Here is an 18,312-nt window from a genome sequence, read left to right on the forward strand (position 1 = left end):
GGCGGCGAAGTAAGTAGTTGGCGCAGAGTAGTGAAGGATTCGTCACAGGCTTGTGTCCAATTCGAAAGATCCGCCGGGCCAGCAAGGAGTTTGGTGAGCGGGGCGATGATGGAAGCGAAGTTCCGGACAAAGCGACGAAAATATGAGCACAGGCCCACGAAGCTCCGTAGTTCTTTAACTGTAGTCGGCTTGGGAAATTCAGCAACAGCGCGAAGTTTGTCAGGGTCGGGGAGGATGCCGTCTTTTGAAACGACATGACCAAGTATGGTGAGTTGCCGAGCCCCGAAATGGCATTTCTTCAGGTTAAGCTGAAGGCTTGCGTTGGTAAGGCACTGGAGAATCTTGCGCAGACGAGTGAGATGCGAGGTGAAATCGGGTGAAAAAACGACAACGTCGTCAAGATAGCACAAGCATATCTTCCATTTAAGACCGCGTAAAATGCTGTCCATCATTCGCTCGAACGTTGCGGGCGCATTACAAAGTCCGAAAGGCATTACTGTAAATTCGTAGAGGCCATCCGGTGTGACGAACGCTGTTTTCGGGCGATCAGACTCGGCCATTGGGACCTGCCAATAACCCGAACGCAGGTCTAGCGAAGAAAAGAATTCGGCACCTTGGAGACAATCGAGGGCGTCGTCTATGCGGGGAAGAGGGTAAACATCTTTCCTCGTAATTTTGTTCAGGCGCCTGTAGTCCACGCAGAATCGGATGGAACCATCTTTCTTCTTGACGAGTACAACTGGGGAAGACCAAGGACTACAAGAAGACTTGATGACTCCGCGCTGTAGCATGTCGTCAACTTGCTCTGTAATGACACGACGCTCCGCTGATGACACACGATAGGGGCGCTGGCGCAAAGGAGTATTGTCCCCGGTGTCAATTGTGTGAACAACGGTGTTTGTTCGACCTAGCGCCGCTTGGGGGAAGTCAAACGAACGTCTGAACTCATGCAGCAGGGCAAGAAGCTGGTCTCGTTGAGCCGGAGCGAGATGGCTGTCGATGGAACGGTGAAATGCATCTGAGGACACGCTGTCCGACGCAAGGTGAGGAACCAACGCGTTCAGCTCCGGATTCAACTTGGTGTCGTAGAAATCAAGAGGCACGATAACGCCTTCATCGATAGGCTGAATGTGGCCGAGCGTCTCGTTGCGGCGCAAATTGAGAGGACACGAGTTGGGATTAGAAATAAATATCCCGGTGGTGTCTTGACGAAGCGCCAGAACGGCGAATGGCAGCGACGTGTGGTGGCGGCTACCGAAGATGTCAGATGGCGTGAACAAAACAGTAACGTCAGAAAGGGAAGCGCAGTAGGCAGGAACAAATACGGCGCTGAAAGGAGGGAGGTCAATGTCCGTCGCGACGACAAGGTTGGTCACAGTAGATACGGTCACATCGACAGAAGGCGCTTCACGAAACGCAGATAGTTCCACTTCGGCTCGAGCGCAGTCGACAACGGCGTGATGGCGTGATAAGAAATCCCATCCTAGAATGATATCGTGGGAACATGAAGCCAGCACGAGAAATTCAATGGTGTACAACACGTCCCGAATTACCACTCTGGCTGTACACGCCGCAACGGGCTCAATTTTTTGTGCGCTCGCAGTGCTGAGGGAAACCACGGGAGAAAGCGTCGTTACTTTACGAATAGAGCGGCAGAGTCTTTGACTGATCACGGATATTGCGGCACCAGTATCGATGAGCGCAAGTGCTCGTACACCTTCGACAGTTACATCAATAAGATTGGCGGGGGACAGGCGAGGACTTACACGAATAGACGATGACGCAGCTCGTGCCTCCGGAGCTGCGGCAGTCAGTTTTCCGTCTCAGTGGGGGTGGGTCGTCGACGCATAGGGGACACAGAACGACGACGTGGTGAAGGGGAAGCAGAGCGTCGAGAAGCAAAGGTTTGGGTATCGGGAGCAGCTTGCACGTCGCGTTCGTAAACGTCAGGTGGCGTGTGAGGCGCGCGGTATGGCGGCCGAAACGAGTAGTCGTGATATCTTGGTGCCTCCGGGTTCACCGCGAAACGCCGACGACATAGGCGTGCAACGTGACCTGGAATCCCGCAAGCGTAGCAGATGGGCCGGTTGTCAGCAGTGCGCCAGGGATTTCCGTAGTGCTGCGGTGTAGCAGAAAATGGCATGGTGGACGGTTGCACAGGTTGTGGGGGCGATACTGGCAGACGACGCGGCGGCCTTGCTGCGGCAGCTGCATAAGTCAGTGGTGCGGCGACAGGTGTCGGTGGAGAGGCGGACGGCAACGGCAACGCCTCGGAGACCTGCTCTTGAATAGCCTGTCTGATAGTCGGCGACAGGCAGTTCGTGGGCACTTCGGTGGTCGGCAAATACGACAGGCACGAGAGCTGTCGAGCCACTTCTTCGCGTACATATTCTTTTATCTGCGCCAACAGGGTGTTATCACCACCGACGGTCAAGGCGGCGAGGGAGTCGTCTGATGTCATAGACCTCCGAACTGAGACACGTTGCTTACGAAGTTCTTCGAAGCTCTGGCACAAGGTCACAAGCTCGGACACGGTACGTGGGTCCTTCGCCAGCAACATTTGAAAAGCATCATCGTCGATGCCTTTCAATATATGTCGGATCTTGTCTTGTTCAGTCATCTCAGGGTTCAGGCGCTTGCATAGATCGATGACATCTTCGATGTAGCTAGTGAAGTTTTCGCCCTGCTTTTGCGCACGTCCGCGTAGGCGCTGCTCGGCGCGGAGCTTGCGTACTGCGGGACGACCAAACACAGCTGCCAAGATGGTCTTGAAAGCGGCCCACGTGGAAAATTCCGAATTGTGATTGTGGAACCACAGGCTGGCGACGTCTTTGAGATAGAATGGGACATACTCCAATTTCGAGGGGTCGTCCCACTTGTTGGCGGCGCTCACCTTTTCAAATAACAGCAGCCAATCTTCCACGTCTTGGTCCTCGGTGCCGTTGAAGAAGGGAGGATCGCGTTGGCGCAGGGTGGTAGGCACGATGACCAGCGGCGACTGGGCCGTGCCTTGTTGGGCGGTGCCTTGCTCGGTGGTCTGATCAGGCATTGTCGGCGCAGTGGGCAGCTTCCGGCTTCGAAGTTCCAGATTTAACTACCCAGCTCCTCCACCACTTTGCAAGAGGGTTTATTGACGACGTCTGGTAGCAGGCAGACCGCAGGTCCAGCGAGAAACAAGCAGGATCCGCAACCACAGCTCGCGATCAGCGCTCGCGCCTTTTCACCAAGAGATGAACCCACTGGTGAATGCCTCGCTCTTTCACCGCTACAGTATTAATGTCTAAGACTAATATATTCCGCTTTTTTTTGGGGGGGGGGGTCGGAAGAAAACCGAAGATATCGACTTGTGTAGGTGTTTTTGCAGAGTTTTATTTTCAGGCTACGGGAACATCCAAACACGGCCGAGAGTCTTATGTTTTAAGGGCGAATTGAATTCTCGTTCAATGAAATTTATATGAGAGAGAAAAATTATGACGTAGGATCTCTTGACGGTCGAAAAACAGTCGTTTAGACGTATCTGAGAAATATTTTTGGTTGCGGCTGGAGTGAAATGAGAGCTCGTCCCACGATGTGTTCCATTCTTATATTTGCCGTGGCATATGCTCTATTGTAGTAATCAAAGGGGCAAGAAAATAAAAAAGGGGTCAGACTGACAACCCGTGAAAGCATATTTTTTCTTGGAAAGCTGCGCCCCGCTACGGTGGTCTAGTGATAAGTTATGGCGCTCGACTGCTGACCCGAAGGTCGCGGGATCGAATCCCGGCCGCGGCAGCTGCATTTTCGATGGAGGCGAAAATATGATTGGGGCCCGTGTATTTAGATTTAGGTGCACGTTAAAGAACCCCAGGGGTTCAAAATTTCAGGAGCCCTTCACTACGGCGTCCCTCATAATGATATCGTGGTTTTGGGACGTTAAACCCCAGATATTATTATTGGAAAGCTGCTTCCCTGGAAATTTAGGAACGCAGAGCCATAGAGCACTCCTCAGTTTAGGAGTAGATGAGTGAATACAACACATTTCTAGAGCCAGTCAGGAAAAGTAGACGTCAGGACACCCCTGGATATGAACCTTGGACTACCGGTGAGAAGGACAGCGGGGCAGTTACGGGGGGGGGGGGGGGTTACAACCCCCGAAACCCCTCCCCGTCGGTGCGCCACTGCGCCAGGGTAGTGGCCAGTTGGTTATTCATAGTAAACTTTTTTGCGCTACAAGTAGACGAAAGCTACGTACAGGGAACGACACGGGACAACACAAGCGCGAAATAACATCGCGCTTATGTCGTTCTGTGGTGCGTCTCGAGCGGCCAGCGGCGTCGATCCTTTGCTTGCGGTAGCCATTTTGACCGGCGGCCGCACAATTAACGCGGAGTCGTCAGTCACCTACACTTTTGAAGCCGAGGACCTATGGTAAGTTATTCCGAATGACCTTTGTGCGTTATTGCTGTGTGGGTGTGTGCGCGCTATTGAACTCGCTAAGGCATGACCTAAATACTTGTTTCCTCCGTGACAGTGCGCGCTTTGTAAACACGTGCTGTTACTGTTCTATAGCCGTGTCCGAGAGGAGCTGCGTAAAACTATATTTATGATCGTGTGAGCGTACGTACAAAGATTGCACTGTGTGCAACGCTTATGTGCAGTTCGTAATCGATTGCCTAGGCAGATGTGTAAGAATCGCAATATGAGATCAACGAATCTTACATGTTTTTGTATGTTTTTATTCGATGCTGTTAGTGCTCGGTGTTTCGTTCGCCCGGCACGCAACACACGCTTCTACGCTTCTGCCATGCAATATTACATGCGTTGAGGAGACTCCTCTATCCCACTACAGGAGGTGTTCCCTAGCTGCAATCTGAAACTTCCGTTGTGGGAGCAGAACGACCGAAAGGTCAGGGTGTCAGCTGTCGGCTCGTTTTAGCTTCCCTTTTGCGTGTGCGTGCATAGTTGTAGAACCAGTAGAACGATCAAGTGAGCGATAATCGGCGCCGGTTTGTTGCATGCTGCATGTAGCCCACTAAGGCGTTATTGTGGTGCCGGTACGGGTAAACGTTATCGTGAGCGTCTCTCTGTCTGGACCCGTGCCACCACTTCTTGCGCAGGCAGTGAGCGATCGCGACGCATAGCAAGCTAGACCAAATCGGCGACACTTTCAATGTCATCTTTTTAAACTCTTGAGGTTATAGTAGCAACGAAAGCAATGCAATACGCCCGTGCTGTTGAATGCTGCATGTTCTGTGTTTGTTGCAACTACAATTCATATTTTTTGTCATGTGTTTCAGAATTCTTATAATATATTGCAGGTTGACATGCAGCTAAATTGCTGCAACTAATATAATTGACGCTGAGCAATGGCACCTCAGAATGAAAATACAGATTCATAATCAGACATCAGCTGTTCTACGGCTGTTTCTTTTTTCGGCAACGAAGGTATTGGTTGGTTTGCTTTTACATGTGCTTCTTTTCATCTTTTAAAGCATTGACCAGTTCTGAGAGCTAACTTATGGGTCACTGTGACTGTTTTTTTACGTGTGTAGCAGCAAGAAAAAAATTCGGGAGCTCAACTGTACCTCTTTCTGGATAAGTGTGTCATGCATACTACTCTCTCACAGGTTATGAAACTACGCAAACAAAATTTGGTGCGCAGCAGATAGGAGTGTGCATCAGCACTTTAAAAAAAACGTGGTGGGGGTGTTTAAAATTACTGTGTAGTTTTTTCCTCAGTCACGGTAATATTGCAAAAAATTGCTTCATTCAAATATATTGTATGATTAAAAAGCATTCAAATAAGATGCGACTGTAACCAGTTATTTGATTGGCTCATTCATGGCTCTGCTTTTTCAAATACATATTGTAGACACCATGTGCAGCTTCAGTGCACTGTTCCAGATTGGCAAGAAGCAGAAGAGTTGGGAAAGTATCATGCAGTGGTGCCTGGTAAATGGGTATCTCTTCCGCGATGTTTTAGGATCTGTAGCACTTAAATCATGTAACAAATAGCTCATAGCTTATTTTGCCTTATGTTTCATCACATGTGCAGCTTTGCAAAATTCAATTAATTGTCTCAACTGTTCAACATATTTCTTTCTAGGACATTTGCACTTCGTAGAGAAAGTGTTAAGCTTTGAGCTGAAGCTAGTATAAGGCCATTTGCTTACAGCTCAACAGCATTAAGACAAATAGCCACTATATAAATAGAGGACAAAGCATTAGCAGGTTCACTAAAATTATTTTGTGCTTAATAATTTGCATATGAACGGTTAAGCCATATACTGCGACAGTACAATTCTTAGCATTTGATTCAATACGAATATTCGGTATTTATTTTGAATAGCCGCAAAATTCTGAAATTTTTGTCATTGGCACTTTAAAATTTTGTGTAGGACTGCCAAGGCATAGCTTGCACAGGATTTTATGGCATCCCTTTGTGGTGGAAAAAGATCAGAACGTGGTGACTGCTAGAGTATGCTAACTGTGGATGTAAAAACAATAATTTGCTTTTATTCTGGACTGTGTATGACTTCTGTATGTACAACTCGTAAAGGGCATAAAATGCATTGCAGAGTTTGCACAGCCTTGTTGAATTGGTCCATAGGTTTTGCAGTAAATAACTCATTGTATGTTCGTTTAGCAGTATGTCATGGATTAAAGAAGCTCGTAGAAAAATATTGTTAATATGAAATAGCTAACCTATTCACTCTTAAAAAGCATAATCGAATGTGCTTTAGCATCTGTAAACGGAAGAGGATCGGAGATTGAACATAAGAAAAGTGAAAGGGGCGTTAGGACTGTGACTGGTCCAGTTAGTATGGATCTACAGTGTAACGTCAAACAGCGCAGGAGACTGAATGGAAATAGCTGCATATGCGTTTGCCATGGTTATCTTTCTGTCTTCCATCCCTTCTGTGCTACCCAAAGGTATTGTCTGCAAGATTTATATTTAAATGCAGAAATGCCTTCTTCTTTGAGCACAGAATTCCATGTCTTTGCAGCATAGATAAGGAGAGGGGCAACAGGTAACTAAAATAGAGAAAACGAAGCTAATTCCTGCAGTTTTTTTAATTTCAATTGTGCAAATGCTGAAGAAAAGAAATGGGAAGTGGAGAAAAAGATAGCTCAATGCCTTCAAAAGTCTTGGATGTGCCTTCCACATAATGCATGTGTTGAAACTTATGTATCTTAGCAAGCGTAGCAGAACAAACACGAGAGAAAGAGACATGCAGTCAAGAAAGGGTTTCTCTACCCTTTCAGCTATGGCAGCATCAGCCGTCTTTTCGTACACTTTCTTTTGTACTTGTGTATGTGTTAGGTCTGTCACTGCAAGTGTTAGCCATTACCACTTGTGGCAGAGGGTGGCACACCCTTCTGACTGCAGCATAAATGTGGCATGCAAACTTGAATCTAGTTCATTGTGCACTCCTGCCACCATGGCCATGGGTGGCACAGGCTAGCATTCCTAAAATGACACGAGTTAATCTTAGTCTGCTAAATTGCAATCCTTTGTTCCTTACTGGGGATTCTATTAGTACAAATCTTTAAAGCATCTTTGAATGAAATGTTTGCTGGCAATTTCGCAATGCATTTTTTATGCAGGAGATGCTGTTGTGCCTATGTTGAATTTTGTGGAGACGCATTGCAAGGGATGACTTTGGCAGCTTAATTACACAGGTGAGTAAAGAAGTTTTAGGACTACGAGTACAAATGTTTTTCTAGGTGACTGCTGCTGCGAAACGCGTGAGAAAAAAATATGTGAGAAAGTGACAAATGCCAACTTTAAATGAATTTTAAAGGAAAATTCTTCTTATTAGCAGTTGCTGTTAATTCCAAAAATCACAGTGCAAGCATGTGAAAAAGTAGCACATTTCAAGCTGCAGCATTGCACCTTTAGCTAAATATAAACTCTGGGGAAAATGCAACACTTCAAAGTAAAATCTGTCCTCTCGGTGAGCTGGTTGCATGTGATTTGAATGGTTTTAAAGGCTTAGGTTAGAAAGATCGGTGTCATGGCAATAATTTACTATACTGTACAAGTCATACTGTATGAACTCCAGCCCATGTTTGCACACTATTTTACTACATAGCCGTTGCAGAAGAGGCATATTCTTGTATGTACTTCTAAATAGTGAAGTTGCAGGTATGTGTTCTGAACAGGCAGGGGCAGCTTTGAAAACACGGTATGAAAGATTAATAATAATATCCAGGGTTTAACGTCCCAAAACCACGATATGATTATGAGGGACGCCGTAATGGAGGGCTCCGGAAATTTTGACCACCTGGAGTTCTTTAACGTGCACCTAAATCTAAGTACAAGGGCCTCAAACATTTTCGCCTCCATCGAAAATGCGAAATGAAGGGAGGGCACATGAAAAAGTTCTATTGCACAAATCGATCATCTACTGATCTGATTTTATGACACAGTATATATGCATATACAGGGTGTCCCAGCTATCACGCAGCACGATTTAAAAAAAAGGAGGAACGGTTACGCGAAGCAAACCAACTGCATATTGCTCCTAGTACACTGGAGTAGCCACTGCTATTTTTTTCGTTAATGAGGTTTAATTAATTAGTCATAATTATATTTGTAACTCGACAAGTACTCACCTAATTGTCAAAATGTCAATGAGGCGTATGTAGGCATGTTCAAATGGCATCTAACTGCGCTACTTTCAGCAGCGTGCTAACCTCACTCATTTTTTCCGCTTGATCAAGAAAGTCCGCGAAATATGAAAAGTGACACGTGACTAGACTGTTGCACCCGTCGGGAACCAGCGCCCTCAAACAGGCTCCTAATGATGTAGGCCTTATCAAGGAAAAAATGAAGAAAAAAAAACGCATCCTCTATCTGCCACTCCCCGGCCTAAGAAACGCATCGCTTGGTTTTACAGTCAGGCCGTAATCAGAACACCTGCCTCGTTGTCAATGAGAACAGTCGGCCGTGCGATATGGATGATTGCGGCGTACTATCGAACGGAATGAATGCTAGCGAAATTGCACGCATATCGTTGGCGCCCGACCTCTACCCTTACCTAAATGCGGAACGCTGTCTCTCGCAACGCACAACAGGAAAAGTGGTTGTTTGCAGTAAGCTTACTTGAGGGCGCTGGTTTCCTTTGCGGGTGGGAGCGTAGTCACGTGTTATTTTTCATATTTAGCGGGCTTTCTTTATCAGCCGGAAAAATGAGCACGTAATTAGTACGTTGTTCAAAATTGCGCAGTTATATGCCCTTTGAACATGCCTACATACGCCTCATTGACATTTTGACAATTAGGTGAGCACTTGTCGAGCTACAAATATAGTTGTGACTAATTAATGAAACCTCATTAACGAAAAAATAGCAGTGGCTACTCCAGTGTACTAGGAGCAATAGGCAGTACGTTTGCTTCGCGTGACGTCGTTCCTCTTTTTTCAAAATCGTGCTGCGTGATAGCTGGGACACCCTGTATATATCAATATGCTGGTTTGGGTAGCCCCAAGTATGCAGGAAGAGGGTATTCACACATAAAAGGCAGGCTTGCAAAAAATATATCCGATTGTAGTAGGTATAGACAAGTATGCTATTTTCTTGTCTGTTGATGAAGACGGTGGTACTTCATTTTGCTACTCTGTGAGCTTCGTTCATCTCGAGTCATTTTGGTTCCTGTTTTTATGCTGTTTACTTCACAATGTTCCAGTATTGAGGCTGACAACAGCACTGCTTGCGGTGTTTAAGATTATCAACTGCTTATTTAGTGCTTAGGGAGCCTCTGATTGAAACGTTAGCTTGCATAGCCTGCATTTGCTTTTCCTTTTATTCTAGATATAGGACTGTTGTGTTTCGCTTTGCATATAGCATCTTTTCGTTTACTCATTTAATTACATTGCAGCCAAGTGGCATAGGCATACTGAGGCACAGCACCCTATTCAGATAACTTATTTGAACACCACAAAACTGATTCTGTGTGGTTAAAACTACAGTATTTGCACAATGGACTATCTGCTTCAATTTATGAGAAAATGTGGCAAGGTGACGCACTGCAGAGGGTCTCGCATAATGCTTTTGCTTTGTGTTCCTTAATCGTTTCCTTGATTGGTAGCATTTGTGCTTTGAGTGTGATATTGATTGTTTCCTTGGTTGGTAGTTTGTGCTAACGTGACAGGCCCTTGAATAGCCTTGCATTTTCTCCTTGGACCTTGTACGAACCCCGATTTTTGTTGTTTTAAATATTTCTTTGTTTGGTTGAGCACTATTGACATTAAAGGATATGTTTTGCTAAATAGCATTGCTTTTTTATTCATTTGCAGGAACAAGCCCTGCTTACCCCATGCCTGGTGCGGAAGGACATATTGGCGCTTCACCTAGCAGACAGCTTGTTTTTCAAGGTTCATCACTGCTTTTGGGAAAAGCGCACCTTCTTGTGCCATTTTATGAAGTATGAAGTCACATACTTCATGGTTCAAGATGTCTGCTACTGTACAATTTAATAAAACAAATTTTGTTGGTGCTTATGACATATTTGCGATGCATCATTCCAGGAGGTGTCGTCAACAATTGCTCTGTTAGTGAGCAGCAACTGCTGCTCACCAAAGGAACGCCATTTGAGAAGGCAATGTGCACAGCATTCTTTCACAGCGCAGATTCAGTGTAAATGGTCTTGCATTTTCTCATTATTGTAAAACACTATAAACAGCTGGCCCGTAGGTTGTAGATACACAAGACAGGGTCTTTTGTTGAACTATTGGCACACTTTGTATTTTACCGAGTACAGGTACAGAGAACGGGGCCTTCTGTTGTCGTGCTATTGGCACACCCGTATCTTAACGGTTCACTCAATAAGTACAAGCATGGTTTACTAAATCTTCCGTTTTCTAAGTACGACGGCACCTATATCTTGTTGAACGATTTCTACAAAACGCACTGGCCGTCTAACGGAAAGGTCTTTCTTAAGTTGCGAAAAAGTGTTCAGTCACAATATACCAGCAAATTTTGTCGTAAAGTAGGGCCATTTTTTAGAGTGTACTTCGGCAAACGCTTGCGTTGCAACAGGACTAAATGTACCAGACCTGTGAAAACAATAAAAATTGAGTCAGGCATGAATGTGCTCGAAATAATAGTTCTGGTATTGAAGAATAAATTGTAGTCACTTTCGCGATCGTTTCTCGCGTGATGACCAAGTCCGAGCGGTCAATATTTCCGAGTGGCAGTCCGGGCCTAATTCCAAGAAATAACGCATCAGCTCGTCGGGTATCCGACTTCCAATGTCGGTGAGTGCAGAGCTTCCTGAATGCGGACCGTTTTATGTATTTGTCCTGCCCACTTACAATTTCAGAAGGACGTTTTGCTGGGCGAGTTGGTAATATTCCATTATTAAACTTAGCGCAAAATAACACGGACAGAGTGAAGTGGTGACATACACAGCGCAGACTATCAACTGAAATTTATTGAAGAACATTCACACATATACACAATGAACAAGACAGGTGATGAAAGAATAAAAAACGAGTTTTAGTGACTAGCACTCAAGTAATCTATTTCGATAGGGTGCAACACTATCGATGGCCTCGCGACACATGCTTCACCACACCTGTAGATACAGAATGCGTCCTCAATTTCTCGCTCCGTTTTTCCGTTAAATCTTGCTAGCACACTTGCTTCCGTCAGCCTGGGCGCGCAGCCGCAGTCCCTACAAGCGAAAGGTTCGAACATGGTGGCCCATTCAAAGAGGCTCTGTGGTCAAATAATCTATTATTTAAGCAGCGCTCTGTCTGCCCGACATAGCTTTTCCCACAGGACAAAGGTATGTTGTAGACCACTTTCTTACCACAGTCAACTAACTTTTCTCGGTGCTTGACGTCGCACCTGTTGTTCTCCCGACCTTGCCTCTGTAACTTCTTATGCACCGCCGGGCAAAGCTGGCCAAGCTTCCTCCACCTGAAAAAACCACATTACACCCATACCTGGCCCCTACCTTTTTCAGCCGATGAGACACCCGGTGAAGGTACGGAATACAAACAAAAGGACCGCTGTCGTTTACCGAACGCTTCTGTGACCCTCTCATTTTCTTCTTCATTTTCTGGTAAAGCCTTTCTGCAAGGAAGGCCAAGTGGCGCTCCGGGAACCTCGAATCCCTTAGGCACTCCACCTGTCTTGCGAAACTCTCTTCCATCTGATGCGGACAAGACTTCCTGAGTGAAGCCTTCAGGAAGGACACCGCCACCCCATCTTTCACAACCTTCGAGATTCCCGAACGGTAATCAATCAAGGCCTTCGCGCTACGGGGAGCATACATCCAACATACATGACTCGCCAAAAAACTTAAACACAGGTCCAAAAACTGTATGCGCCCATTATTCGGCACTTCACATGTGTATTCAAGTCCGCCACCTAATTCTTTAAACACTTTCAAGACATCCACCCTCGTATCCACGCACCTATAGTCCTCTACCAACACCAGGTAATCATCAACATACCTAAACATTTTAACTACAACACTTTCTAGTGCACATTCCAATGCACGATCAACCATGCCAAAAAATATTTCACCCAAAACAGGCGCGACACATGAGCCTATACAAATTCCGGACTTTTGAGTGAAAACACCACCTTCCCAACAAATTACTGTAGAAGTCAAGTACGCAGCCAGAAGTTCAAGGAAGGCACTTGTCGACACACCACACCTTTGCTGGAATTCCTGCTCGTTATTGTCATCCCTGATGCAATTTCTTACACTCACAAGTAGCCTGTCATGCGGCAATGAATAGAACAAGTCCTGCACATCTATACTGAAACCAGACAGTACCTTCTCAGAGCCTTCCTTCAGGAACTCTGTTACCTCATCGGAATTCTTGACACGGAGCGGGTCCACCACACATAGGGACGATAGGTGTTTCTGAAGGTAGCCAGACACTTCGCACTGCCAGGTCCCGCGTTCCGACACAATAAGGCGAAACGGTTTTTCCGGCTTGTGCGTCTTCACAGTGAAAAACATCTGTAAAACAGAGCCCTTCACTTCACTGCAGCACAGAGGCGTTCCAGATTCATCTCTTGCAGAATAGTGACCAGCTTCTTAACTTCAACCGGTTTTCCAACAAATGGTTTTAGGTGTTTCTGCACAGCTTGTTCCGCTTTTTCAGAGAACACGTCCTCCGGCAGAAGCGCGATAGTCCCTTCTTTGTCCGCCACCAAGGGTCTAATCTTCCTTTCGATGAAGTAGTCCACCAGATAACGTGTGTTATCGATATATCCATTCACCTACACACGTGGCTTCCCACACGCAGCTGAAATAACACCAGCGCACTCAGCGCACTCTGCAATGCATCGAGGCTTCTCAGCTTCCGGCACACGATCCGCAACAGCCCTACCCATCGCCAGGGCTTGGGCAGCCTTCAACTGTGGCTCGAAACAAAACTTTGGTCGTAGTTCCAACGTCCCCCGAACCCGCTCCTCCACCGTCACGTTTCCAATCAGCTCCACTTTTCGAGGCTTGGCCACTGTCTTATTATTCCGCGGTAACGTGGGAAGGGCACAGTTCCACACGAACTCAGTCACACGGAACCTTGTCCTTGTCCATTCCCTATACATCCGAGGGCTTCTTCCATTGCCATCCCATGCGCATACGACACGAAGGTAGTCGTCACATAGCCTTGCTTGTCGCCACTATTCCGACGATAGAATCCGGCAGATTCGCTTCGTGTGAGACGGCGACGGCTGAAGCCATCCACAGAGCTACAATACGTCAGGTGGGCACCCTTGGTAACGGATATGCCACGAAGCCGTCCTAGCTCGGCACACGCAGATAGCATAGATAGCTACCAAATACGCTGGATTAGTCAACAGAAGATTATTACACTGAAAAGAGCCCAAGGAACTAGTGATGAACTTCAGAAGGACGTTTTGCTGGGCGAGTTGGTAATATTCCACTTACAATTACACTTAAACGTCGCGTTGAGCAACAGATGGTCTGCAAAATGAGGCCCCATGCAACAGTTTTCCCCCGAGTCTCGACCACGTATCGATAAGTATTCTTTTGCGTAAACGAAGCACCAGTTTCGGTCGCATATTTTGACACCGCATATTCGAAAAGCAGCGGCTTTGACGTCGCAAGGTACTGATAACTTGGTAGGAATTGAGAAAACAAGAATGTAGCCAAAAATAGCCAAGTAGCCAAGACGTTTTTTTCTGCCCGCCACCAGCCCCAAAAAGTATCCAAATCGGCGCAGAGTAGCCGAACCCTATGCCCCAGTACCTTTGGCATAGGTGTCTACTCAACCACTGCATTTCGGGTCGTCGCCGCACAACCTGTTTCGTGTGCCCGCATTGTTAACGTGTGAGCTTTCGTCTTATTCCGCTCTAAGGTGCGAGAGCTGCATGATACTGCCGCAACGGCGTTGCAATGTGCAATAACAGTACATGCCCGTTAAACAAGTCGTGGGGCAAAGTATATTGCCTTGACCAAATATCTGACCTAAAAAATACATTTGCGAATTCCGCGCCGGAGATATCCCCTCACCTCGAACCATACGCACGCAATGAGTAAGCGTGGAGAAGCTTATTCGCGCCTTTATCACCAAACCGGAACGAACCCCGATAACAGATCGAAATCTCTTCGTCCACCTCCTGCCCACGTAGTCCAATCGTCATCTTCTACCGCTACAACATCGTTAGGACGGCATACATCATTATAATAGAAAAAGAAACGAGCGCGGCACAAATCGTGAATAGCATACACTGCTGAAAGATGCATCAAGAAACCCGCAAAGAGGAGTTTTATGGATGATATTTAAGAGTGGTACGGCGTTCGGGAACGTGAGAAACGAAGGGATAAGCTGGACAGCTGTATTCATTCTGCACGGGTCCGTAAAAACATCCGAAATCTGCTGCAATGGTGGAAGTCTTAAGAAAAACGAGTGCCGACGCCTTTACAACTCGTAGGGTAGATTTTTTGCGCCCCTGCGACTAGCCCAAGCAATGAGAGAAAATTCAGCGCGGCAAGATATGTGATGCACCTGCGCAGGGCGCGCTTAAAGACGGAATCTATTGATAATTTGCTTTTTGCACAATAACACTGGAATAAATAAACTGTAAACTATGCGATAATAAGTTATTTCGACAGATAAAGTCTATACAGATAACGTCTATAGACTTTATATACTAGCATTGGGGTGATACACACAAAGAATGTTATCACAATAGTATTTTTTCTGTCCTTTCGGCTGTCTAGGCATCTTTAGAAATGTACACGTGTTGCACACGGTTGATTTTAATTTTTATCGAGGTTAGCATATTTGCAGCGAAGGTATTAAATACGGCTTTTTCCCTTTATTTATCTTGCTGCGGGAAGGCGCTACAACGCTGAAGACAGGTGCTACAAGTCCAAAAGGGTGTGCGATTTGGTTTGTTAGTAGAGCATGCTTTACATTTCAATAGAGAGCGCAATAGGAACAGAAAGGGAACGAAGCGTTTTGTTGTCTGTCCCCTCTGTTTTTATTGCGCTCAATACTGAAACACGTCATGCTGGAAATCGCATTCCTTACTAAATTATCTGATACAAAATGCTCTTGACGTTTCCCAGTTGTACTTGCAGAAAAAAATAGCTACAGTACGCTGCTGCCGAGCAATAGTTCATCGTAGCCAGCATGTCCGCTCTACTATTTGCACCGTGAGGCCCTTTTGTACAACAAATTACCATAGGTTAAAATACACTCTCAGCCAGGTACTGGATAACGAACTGCATAGAGGCGGCGCACTCCTATAAGTACCTCATGAAATCCTGTTTATAGGGAGCCCTACAAAAAAAAATAGCCGTGACTCTCCACAAGCTGCCGCTCTAAGCGGGAGTGCTCTTAACAAGCGCCCGAGAGCAGCGACACGTGACAAGTAATATTTACGACGCATGCGCGAGCGAGGAAAGAAAAAAAAATTCGGCAGAACCCACGCACTGTGGGAATCGATGTAATGCGAAGCAGCCAGCAAAGAGCTGCATACATCGATCGCCTTGTTTGTCTTTGAGCCAAATGAAATCATTCATGCAATTGCACCTAGTTCACCATATATCACATGTTTGCCATGCCCGCATGCATGCACAATCTAGTATACACCATGCCAATAAAACGCATATTCTGGTATATACAATGCATGACCTGTCGCTTATGTTCATCACGCACTCGTGTCGTACCATACCAATTTTAGTATATATCCAGTTGACAAAACGGCCGGAAGCACACCATGACAGTGGCATGTAAATCATACCGTACATGACATGCATAACATGATTCGCATGTTAAGACCTCTCATTTATGTTCGTCATACAGTCATATCGCGCAATATCAATTTTGGTGTATATCAAACGAGAGAAATGGCCGCGAGTGCACCACGAGTATAGCATGTAAATCATGCCATACATGACATGCATGGCATGATTTTCATGTTAACACCTTTCATTCACGTTCGCCATACAGTCGCTTCGCGCAATACCAATTTTGGTGTATATCAAGCTAGCGAAACGGCCGCGAATGCACCATGAGCGCGGCATGTAAATCATGACATACATGACATCATGTCACGGTTTTCATGTTACCACCTGTTATTCATGTTCGTCATACAGTCGCGTCGCGCAATTCCAATTTTGGTATATATCAAGCTGGAAAACGGCCGCGAATGTATCATGAGTGTGGCTTGCAAATCATGTCGTACATGACCTGCATGTCATCTTTCCATGTTACCACCTCTCATTTACGTTCCTCATGCTGTCGCGTCGCGCAATACCAATTTTGGTGTATATCATGCAAGCGAAACGGCCACGAATGCGCCATGACCATGACATGTAAATCATGTCATACATGTCATGCATGTCATGATTTTCATGTTACCATGTCTCATTTACGTTCGTCATACAGTCGCTGCGCGCAATACGAATTTCGGTGTAGATGAAGCTAGCGAAGCGGCGGCGAATGCATCATGAGCGTGGCATGTAAATCATGACATACATGACATGCATGTCATGGTTTTCATCTTACCAACTGTTATTCATGTTCTTCATACAGTCACTTCGCGCAATACCAATTTTGGTGTATATCAATCTACTGAAACGGCCGCTAGCGTGCCATGAGCGTGGCATGTAAATCAGGTTGTACATGACTTGCATGTCATGGTTTTCATGTTACCATCTCTCACTTACGTTCGTCATACGGTCGTGTCGCGCAATACCAATTTTGGTGTATATCATGCAAGCGAAACGGCCGCAAGTGCACCATGAGCGAGGCATGTAAATCATGACATGCATGTCATAGATGTCATGGTTTTCATGCCAGCACCTGTTATTCATGTTCTTCATACAGTCACATAGCACAATACCAATTTTGGTGGATATCAAGCAAGCGAAACGGCCACGAGTGCGCCATGAGCATGACATGTAAATCATGTCGTACATGTCATGCATGTCATAATTTTCATGTTACCACGTCTCATTTACGTTCGTCATACAGTCACTGCGCGCAATACCAATTTTGGTGTACATCAAGCTAGCGAAGCGGCCACGAATGCATCATGAGCGTGGCATGTAAATCATGACATACATGACATGCATGTCATGGTTTTCATCTTACCAACTGTTATTCATGTCCTTCATACAGTCACTTCGCGCAATACCAATTTTGGTGTATGTACATCTAGTGAAACGGCCGCTAGCGCACCATGAGCGTGGCATGTAAATCAGGATGTACATGACTTGCACGTCATGATTTTCATGTTACCACCTCTCACTTACGTTCGTCATACGGTCGCGTCGCGCAATACCAATTTTGGTGTATATCATGCAAGCGAAACGGCCGCAAATGCACCATGAGCGTGACATGTCAATCATGACATACATGTCATGGATATCATGGTTTTCATGCTACGACCTATGTTCTTTTTACAGCCACATAGCACAATACCAATTTTGGTGCATGTCAATCTAGCGAAACGAGCGCGAGTGCGCCATGAGCGTGGCATGTAAATCATGTCATACATCACATGCATGTCATGATTTTCATGTTACCACGTGTCAGTTATGTTCCTCATACAGAAATGTCTCGTCATACAAGTTTTCGTATGTGTCCCTTCATTTAAACGGCCGCGAGCGCCCAGAGACCATGTCATGTAAATCATGCTGCACATGACATGCGCGTCATGATTTGCATGTTAGGACCAGTCATTATGTTCGTCATGAATTCATGTCACGTCGTACCAATTTTGGTGTATATGAAATTAACGGAACGGCCGCAAGAGCCTAAGGTCGTGGAATGTAAATCATGCTGTTCGTGACATGCGTGTCACGATTTTCATGGTATGTCCTGTC

The 18,312-nt window shown here is 45.9% G+C and overlaps 1 protein-coding gene across 1 annotated transcript in view; it reads left to right on the forward strand.

Annotated features, from left to right (window-relative positions):
* LOC119389326 (neprilysin-1) overlaps window positions 1-18,312 on the forward strand; it is a 206,751-nt gene that overhangs the window by 10,061 nt on the left and 178,378 nt on the right. The window lies entirely within an intron of this gene.

The sequence above is a fragment of the Rhipicephalus sanguineus genome, chromosome 4 (genome assembly GCF_013339695.2).
Source record: "Rhipicephalus sanguineus isolate Rsan-2018 chromosome 4, BIME_Rsan_1.4, whole genome shotgun sequence".
Classification (NCBI taxonomy): domain Eukaryota; kingdom Metazoa; phylum Arthropoda; class Arachnida; order Ixodida; family Ixodidae; genus Rhipicephalus; species Rhipicephalus sanguineus.